This window comes from Microtus ochrogaster, chromosome 5 (assembly GCF_000317375.1).
Source record: "Microtus ochrogaster isolate Prairie Vole_2 chromosome 5, MicOch1.0, whole genome shotgun sequence".
Lineage (NCBI taxonomy): Eukaryota > Metazoa > Chordata > Mammalia > Rodentia > Cricetidae > Microtus > Microtus ochrogaster.
Window position 1 is genome coordinate 36,977,649 of NC_022012.1, and position 10,138 is coordinate 36,987,786.

The window sequence follows — 10,138 nt, forward strand, 5'->3', positions numbered from 1 at the left end:
AGTATTTCCTCCCCAATACTGGGATTAAATCAGAAGCCCCAAGCATGCGAGACAAATGCTCTGCCACTGAGTTGTATTCTCAGGCCTTTATTTTATCTTGGGACAAATACTCTCTGGGTCTGAGGATACTGAGTTTGGAGAAGTATGAGCATAATGTAGTGGTATGAGCCTGTAATCCCAGCACTTGGGATGCTGAGGCAGGAGACTTGTAAATTAGAGGCTAGCATGTATATTTTGTTTTAAAATTAACACACACACACATATACACGGGGAGAAGTCTGGCTTGTTGATCAAGGCTGACATATCTGAGTGCTAAGGAGCCCAGAAGTAAAGCTCTTTAGAAGAGCTGTATTTAGTCCATGTCTAGGAATTGTAAAGGTTCTCATTTTAGTCGTTTATCTTGCTAACCCTTCAAAGGGAAAGATTACACTCTTCATCTGTTTCCCCAGGACCTCGTATGGGGCAGGTATAACGAATGCTGGTTGAATTATGAAAAGAGTAAGTCAGTTGGGATGGCTCACCCCTGTAATCCCAGCACTGACGAGGTGGAAGCAGGAGATCAGGAACTCATGTCATTCCCAGCAATGTAGAAAATTCAGTGTGGGCTACAGGAAACCTCCCAAAAAGGAAGAGAAACCAGGATTACTAGGAAACTACATGAGAAACAACAGAGATGACTTTCCAGAGCTTGTTGATCATCTGCATTACTTGGAAAGTGATTTCAAAACACACATACAGACTGCATCTTGAATGCTGTGATTCAGTAGGCCTGATATGGTGCAGGAAGAAGTGTGTTTTAAAATCTGCCTGGGGGGCAAGGCCACAAGTGGAGGGATTGGGACATCAACCCAGCCACAAAACCTTCGACCTACAGTTTGTCCTGCCTGCAGAGTGTTCTAGGACCAGAGCCTAGCAGAGTCCTCATCAGAGACCAGAGACACTTCATCCAGCAACTGATGGGTGCAGATAAAGAGCCCCACAGTCAAACATTAGGTAGTACTTGAGGAGTTCTGCAGAAGAGGGGGAGAAAGGAGCCAAGGGGGTCAAGGACACTACAAGAAAGTCCACAGAATCAACCAACCTGAACTCATAGGGGCTCACAGAGATTAAACCAACTCCGAGAACCTGCATAGGACTGGCCTAGGCACTCTACATATCTGAGACAGTTGTGTAGCTCGGTTTTCTTGTGGGACTCGTAACAAAGGGTAAAGGGAGGGACTGTCTCGGACTCCTTTACAGGCTTTTGGGACCCTAATCCTCATACTTGGTTGCCTTGCCCAGTTTTAATACATGGGGGAGGTGCTTAGTCTTACTATAACTTAATATGCCTTGGGAGACCAGCCCTAGGAGGAGAGGATTGGGGTGGGGCTAACAGAGAGGGTGGGGTGGGAGGGGGGGACTGGGAGAAGAGGAGGGAGGGGAAACTGTAGTCAGGAAAAGAAAGAAAGAAAGAAAAGAAAGAAAGAAAGAAAGAAAGAAAGAAAGAAAGAAAGAGAAAGGGAGGAAGGAAGGAAGGAAGGAAGGAAGGAGAGAAAGGGAGGGAGGAAAGGAGGGAGGGAGAGAGGGAGGGAGGGAGGAAGGGAGGGAGAGAGGGAGGGAGAAAGAAAGAAAGAGAGGGGGGTGGAGAGGGAAGAAGGGGGAGGAAGGGAGAGAGAGGGGGGAGGTAGAGGGAGGAAGGGGGGAGGAAGGGAGAGAGAGAGAAAGAGAGAGAGAGAGTGATTTTTGAAAGTGTGTTGAGATAGACCAGATAACAAAGAGTGAAGGCCTAGGAAATGGTGACCATGAAATCTGCGCCACAAAAGGACTTTAAGTAGCTTCAATTCCTTGCTTTTTTTTTGCTTCAGCATTTTGTTTTCATTCCAATCTCTTGATCTGGGACTTTCTTCTTGCTGCCTCTAGTTCCCACAAATGAACAGACTGTTGAAGACTTAAGGAGGCTACAGGTTCGGGGGTGAGGAAGTGTCTTTCCTTCCAAGGATAATGGACCTTTATACAAAAGTGACTGGGGTTCTGAAATCAAGCCTCATTATTTGAGATGAACTAGTACTGATTTATCTTTTTAAAGATAGTTCATGCATATGGATGCTTTGCCTGCAAGTATTTCTGTGCACTACATTCATGCAGTGCCCAAAGAAGCCAGAGGATGGAGTCAATTCTCTAGAACTGTGTGGGGCTGGGAATCAAACCTGGATCCTCTGCAAGAGCAGTCAGTGTTCTTAACCCATTGAGTCATCTCTCCAGGCCCCTAAACTTTATCAATTTATCCTTAGTCAGTCTCTGCTCCACTACTCTTAGAGCAAGCCTAGCACAGAAGCTCTCCATTAACTTCATCACAATGACAATAACGATCACAGGTGACATTTGAATTGTGTTGTCTTACTGCAAAAGCCATTGTCCCAAGTCCTCTGACTGTGATAATTTATACAGACTGGAGTCTATTTTTAGGTCCAATTTAGAGTTGAAAAATTAAGGCACAGAGCAGTCCAGAAGTTTCCAAAAATGACATGGCCAGTAGAAAGGAGTTGGGCATAAATTCAGACAAAATGATTAAGGAAACATGCTGAAATTTGCTACATGGAGTCAGTGTGGTGGCATAGGACGATTGGGAGAACAAGGCTGTTCTCAGATACATTATGAGTTATTATCCAGTGTAGGCCAACTGGATCAATTCATAACTGTCCTGTTACGAATTACAGTGTTTTTATCATACACAGAGATTTCTTTATTTTTATCAAGACTCTGTTTCAAAGAACCAAAAAGCAACATTAATGAAAACAGCTGCTCCGGGTCTCTCCTGCTCTACTGCTGCTGCTGCCATGGCCGCCACTGCTGCTGTTGCCAGCGCCGCTGCCACCACTGCTCCTGCTGCCGCTGTCACTGCTGCTGCCGCCGCCACTGCTGCTGCTCCGAATGGATGGAGGATACCTGAGTTAACTCGCAATAAAGACTCTGCTTTTGCATCAGAGCCAGTCTCATGGCGATATATCAGGGATTCAGACTTCGAGCCTAACAGAACTCAGGTCCTCAGGCTCGGCAGCAAGTACTTTTACCTGCTGAACTACCTTGCAGACCCAGAATGTTTTGTTTTGTTTTTAATGGTGTTTTGGACCCCTTTAAAGCCTACCCAGCAACTCCAGACTGCACACCCCTGCCTCCCAATCTCTGCAACCCCAACTCAATATCCGGGTCTACAACTTAAAAAGACTTCTGCTTTATCAGAGGCCAAGTGGGATCCAGTGACCCCAGGCCCACAACTTCAAAAGAAGACCTCTGCTTTACTGGAGGTCAGGCAGGATCTAGGGACCCCAGCGCTGGCAGCAATACTGGAGCCCAGGCTGGTTCTAGAGAACCTAGAACCCTGATCAGATCTAGGAACCCCATTCTGCACTTCCTCCCCTGGGATCCATACCCTAGTCTACAACTTCAAAGGAAGACTTCAGCTTTACAAGAGGTTAGGCTGGATCTAGGGACCCTTAATCCCCAAAATCCCAAAGGGTACACTTTACTGGACCTGAAGACTTCCTAGTCACAAGAACCCTTGGCCATTTAGGTCAGAAGACCAGAAAGGAAAGAGAAACCAAGGGACAAAACACCCATCCAACAAAGACAAATGCAGGAATCAATACCTAGACCTACAATCACCCCAAATCCAGATGCTAAATGCCAGTGTAAGAACACAGTAACAGAAACAACACTATGGCACCATCAGAGTCCAGCTATCCTACAACAGCAAGATGTGAACAATCCAATACAGCTAAAGCACTAGAAAATAATCTTAAAATTACTTTATAAAGATGGTAGGGGTCCTTAAAGAGGATATGCACAAATCCCTTAAAGAAACTGAGGAAACAAATTGACTAACCGTCAAAAAAATTGACAAACAAAAAATTGGAAGAAATCAATAACTAGCTAAAAGAAAGCCAAGAAAAAAATAACAAATAAAGGAAACTGTTCAAGACCTGAAAACAGAGACAGAAGCAATCAGCACACACACACACACACACACACACACACACACACACACACACACACAGAGAGAATCCTAAAATTGGAACATCTGGGTGGGCGAACAAGAACTACAGATGCATCACCAATAGAATACAAGAGGTGGAAAAGAGAATCTCAGGCGTTGAAGTCACAATAGAGGAAATAGATTCATCACTCAAAGAAAATATTAAGAATAATAAGAATAATAGGAGAAGAAACTGAACTCAAAAACCCAGAGAACATATTTAATGAAATCATAAAAGAAAATTTTTCTAACCTAAAGAAGAACATATCCTCATCAAAAAAACAAAGAAATAATATTAAAAGCAGCAAGGGGAAAAGCCCAAGTAACATATAAAGGCAGACTTATTAGAATTACACCCAACTTCTCAATACATAGCCTAAAATCCAGAAGGGCCTAAATTGATATCTTGCAGACTATAAGAGACCACGGATGCCCACTGAGACTACTATACCCAGCAAACTGTCCATCACCACAGGTAGAGAAAACAAGATATTTTATGACAAAATAAAATTTAAACAATATCTATCACCAAACCCAACCCTACAGAAGGTACTCCAGCCCCAGGAAGTTAATTACACAAAAAACACAGACAATAGATAATCTCACACCTACAAAACCCAAAGAAAGGAAACACACACACACACTACCACAACCAACAAAATAACAGGAATTAACAATCATTGGTCATTAATATCCTTCAATATCAATGGGCTCAATTCATCAATAAAAAGACACAGGGTAACAGACTGGATACTAAAACAGGATCCCTCATATAATGTTGCATACAAGGAACATATCTCAACACTGAAGACAGACATATAACTCACAGTAAAGGGTTGGAAAAGTATTTTTCAATCAAATGGACCTAAGAAGCATGCTGGTGTAGCTATCCTAATATATAACAAAATAGACTTCCAACCAAAATTAATCAAAGAGACAGAGGAGGGCATTTCATATTCAAAGGAAAAAATTCACCAAGATGATGTCTCACTTTTGAACATCTATGCCCCAAATTCAAGAGCACCCACATTTGTAAAAGAAACATTACTAAAGCTTAAATCACAATAGAACCCCACACAACAATAGTGGGAGACCTTAACACCCCACTCTCACCAATGGACAGGTCATCCAGACAGAAACTAAACAGAAATCATGAAATCGATGTTATGACTCAAATGGACCTAACAGATATCTACAGAACATTTCATACGAACACAAAAGAATATACCTTCTTCGCCGCATTGCATAGAACCTTCTTCAAAATTGACCATATACTTGACCACAAAGCAAGTCTCAATAGATACAAAATAAAATTGAAATAACCCCTCTTTATCTTATTAGACCACCATGGATTAAAATTGGATTTCTACTGGGATTTAAAAATGGGGTACAATTCTAAACAGATAATTCCCAATAGAAGACTGTCAAACAACCGAGAAACACTTAAGATGTTCAACGTCCCTAGCTGAGATTCCGTCTTACACCTGTCACAATGGCTAAGATCAAAAGCACAAGTGACCGCTCATGCGGGTGAGGATGTGTGTAGTGGCATTTCATTTGTATTTTAACAAATAAAGCTTGCCTGAGAATCAGAAAAGTAAAACAGCCACGCTGGCCAGCCTTACACAGACCGTGCAGCAACGACACACACCTTTAATCCCAGTAGCTACAATGACACACACCTTTAATCCCCGTAACCACACTAGCTTTCCACAGAAACCAGGCAGTAGTGGTGCATGCCCTTAATCCCAGAACTAGAGAGGATTATAAAACAGGAGGAGACAGCCCCATGGAGGCTAGGTAACAGGAAGGGTTTAAGGAGAAAAGATTTTATGAGTGGACTGAGGGTGGGTGGGGATGGGAACATGGATGATCAGGTTATGGGTGCGTGGAGAGGGAGAGTACTGAAAGATACTCCTGGAAAGGGGGGCATTTCTGGGTTGGGTAAAAACCTGGCACAAGGGACCCTACAAGGAAGAGCCCAGCTTAGACTCCTAGCAATAGTAGCTACGTAGCCTGAACTGGCCATTGCCTGTGACCAGGTTATTGTCTAGCTCAACTGTCATCAGAGAGGCTTTATCCAACAACTGATGGAAACAGATGCAGAGACCCACAGTCAAACATTAGGTGGAGTTTGGGGAATCCTGCAGGAGAAAGCATTGTAGGAGCCAGAGGGATCAAAGACATCATAAGGAAACTCATAGACTCTACTAACCTGGCTCATAGGGGCTCACAGAGACCGAACCAACAACCAAGGAGTCTGCATGGAACTGACCTAGGCACTCTGCATATATAGTGACAGTTGTGTAGCTTGGTCCTCTTGTTGGATTTCTAACAGTGGGAACAGGGGTTATCTCTGACTCTTTTACTGGCTTTTGAGACCCTGTTCCCCTATACTGGGTCACCTTACCCAGCCTTAATACATGGGAAGGTGCTTAGTCTTACTGCAACTTGATATGCCATGTTTTGTTGATACTCATGGGAGACCTGCCCTTTCCTAAATGGAGGAGGGATGGATTGGGGGTGAGAAAGGGGGGGGGGGGGGATGGGGGAAGGGTCTGGAGGAGAGGAGGTAGGGGAAACTGAGTCAGAGGTGTAAAATAAATAAGTAAATAAATGAAAATTTTAAAAATGGTGTTTTTAAGTAGCCAATTGAGTAGCAGTAGGTTTCATACATTTTGTTACATGAACTTAGACTTGGGATCAGGATAAAATTCAACAGTTGGGTGAATGGCTCACAACATACTTGTGCCGTTTTTGTACCACATATTTAAGTGAAACAGTATTCTCAGCATTGAAGATCATAAAGTCAGAACACTGATCAACTTTGCAAAATTTTGAAAATGCTCTGCATCCTCTAGCACCAGATATTCAGCCAAGCCTGGTGCGGTGGCACAAACCTCCAGAAACCTCCCAGCACTCAGGAGACAGACGCAAGTGGATCTCTCTGAGTTTGAAGTCAGCCTGATCTATACAGAGAGTTTAAGCCACCTGGGGCTACATAGTGAGAGCTTAAATTAAAAAAAAAAAAATCAGGGCCAGAGAGATGGCTCAGCGGTTAAGAGCATTGCCTGCTCTTCCAAAGGTACTGAGTTCAATTCCCAGCAACCACATGGTGGCCCACAACCATCTGTAATGGGGTCTGGTGCCCTCTTCTGGCCTGCAGGCAGACACACAGACAGAATATTGTATATATAATAAATAATTTTTTTAAATCAGCCAAGATTTAAGCTTTTTGTAAAAATAGACAAGCAGATCCATTTCATGAGTATGCAGATTTGATTATGTGTTTTCTAACTAGTAAAATTATATTTACATAGAAGAATTGTCCTAAAATAAAATTCTCTATGATGTTTCTACCAGGAAATGTAAAAATATATATAATGTGGGGTGTCTTGTAAGAATTTCTCTCCTGAAAGGGGGTTGTGAGTAGAAAAGCTTACAGTTTTCTAGTTCAGAGAGAAAAAAGGAATTCCACTTTAAAATTTCTTTTTCTTGCATTTAGCAGTGTTTGAGACAAGATCTCATCCTAGCCCAGGCTTGCCTTGAGCTCACTATTGTAGCCAAGGCTGGCTTGGAACTCCTGATTCCTCCTGCCTCAACTTCCTGTGTTGTGAATACAGGCATGTACTACCATGCCTGGGTTTAAACCTCTTAAATGCCCTAGTATATGCAAGTAACAATGCTAGCCATTAGATACAACAGAGAATAAAAGGATCCAGGGGACAGGGGAGTCCCAGAGATATGCCAGAGGATCCTGTGCCCAGACACCTGGGGGCTAGAGGCAGGTTCCCTCACTCAAATCATCCCCTGGTTGGACCCAAAGCTCTTCCTTTGCTTTGGAAGCTGGGCAAAGCTGCGCAGGCCTGTAATCCCAGTACTTGAGAGGCAGGGGCAGAAAGGTCAGCAGCTCAGGATCATCTTGATCTACATAGTGAGTTTCGGGCTAACCTGTGTCACAAGAGGTCCAACAAACACAAAAAATTCGACAGAATCTGAGTCACATTGGAGTACCAGGCCTACTGTAAATATATAAACAGACAGACAGACAGCATGAAATGAGCAGCAGCCACAATCCTTTCCTCTTTCTTTACTTCCCGCACCGGTGGCTCATGTTGCTCTTAGGTGCTTGTAGATGGCAAAGCAGCTAAAATGAATTTCTATTAAACTTCTTTGGATTATGAATTCTACAGACTCCTGCAGATATGAATGTTGAATCCATGCCCACCTGCAAATTTGGTTCTGCTCAGCGAGTGCCCCGGTCAGTGAGCAGCAGGAGCTATTAGAGGCCAAGCAATTAGGCTACCCTTTTGTATTTATTTTTGTTTTTGAGTCACAGTCTCTCTTTGTAACCCTGTCTGGCCAGGAACTCACTATATCGATCAAGCTAGCCTTTAACTCATAGTGATCCACCTGCCTCCACCATTCTGTCTATTTTTTAGACAAAATGTGGACCGGTGGGTGAAAACCAGAGTTTTGGATGGTGCTAGAGATTGTCTTCAGGTACTTACCTGGGCAGGATGTCAAAGTGGGCATCATTGCAGCAGGAAAGGGTCAGCTCTGATGTCAGTAACACACGTGGATGTGCAGTGATTGACCAGACATGCTTGTATAGCAATATACTTTTGGGGGGCACTTAAATCACTGCTGATGGCTCCTTCTGCTGTCTCTCTGCTACACATCCAGCCTCCTACATGCACTTTCTTTTTGAAACTGGGCCTCATTATGCTGCAAAGGCTAGCCCAGAATTCCTAGACTCAAGCAACCTTCCTGTGTCTGGTGTAGCCTGTGGGTACACATTAGTGTTCTCAGCTCACCTTTTAACTACATCTTTTTTCTTTCAAAAGTCACCACCACGTGCAGGACTTTCCCCCACTTTATAGCACCAAACAGGAGTCTGAATCTGAGTCCCATTCAAACCCCAGGTACACAGACCCATGTTGATTGGTGGCTAGGTTTTCCATGTTGAGGCTGTTATTATTTGCAACAAATGTAAAATTCTGAGATGGTTAATTTTGACTTGAAAGTTGACTGGGTTTTGAGACACGTGGAACATTGGCAAGGCACACCCCTACCTATATAGAGCTATTTCCAGATGAGGTCATGAGGGGTGTGGCCTAAGGAGTGGAATAATCTTCTGAGAGACTCATAATGTGATGGCAATATGGGGAGGGAGGCCCACTTAGGGGAAGGTCTTCGAGGCTATCTAGCCATGATGAGTCCTTCCTGAAAACCTTTTGTTGCTTCTTCTCTGGCGTGCTGAGAATTACTTCCTTCTGTTATGCCCTTCCAGCTATGATAGACATCTCTGAAACCGGAAGCGAAAAGAAATCTTTCCTGCCTCAAGTAGTTCTATCGGGCATTTTGACTGCAGCTATGGAAAAGCAGCACAGATCCCCGCCTTTGTTTTTCCGCACCAACTGTAACACGAAAAGGTCTTTCTTCCCCACAGATCAATATTTACCTCAAGAACTGCCAAATCTTTAAATTTTTATTAAAGATGTGGTGCCTTCCTGGCCCATGATCCTAGCACTTAGGAGATTGAGGCAGGAGGATTGCAATGAGTTTAAGGTCAACCTGGCTAAATAATGAGCTTGGGGCCAGCCTGGGCTACAGAGTGAGACCCTACCTCAAAGCAAAAAAACAACAACAAAAAATCCTCTCACCAATAAATGTTAACCTAATAAAAAGCTCAATAATAGCTTCTCTATCCTTCAGTGTCTCACTAGGTGGAGATGTCTTCATGAAATAAATAGCGTCATAAAATTATTCTGTTAAACACCCTTTGCTTTCCATCGTATATAACAACAGTTGAGAAGTTAATATTTAGGATATGCAAAATAGATTTGCCTTGGCCTCCACCTCCTTAAGTGACATGACCTTAAATATTCACCATACTCTCCCTCCTATAAATTGGGGAACAGTCTCTCACTCAGTTCCCAAAGTAGTTCTGTCCCACAGAGTGTCCCACTGAGAAGTTCGGGACCCTGTGTCAATAAGGCCACCGCCAGCACCCACTTCATGTTCCAAATGGAGCTCCTTTTCCCCACCCCATTTCCATTATCTGCACACACAGAAAGGCACGGAACCCTCCTCAGAGCCGCTTATTAACATGGAATAGTTACG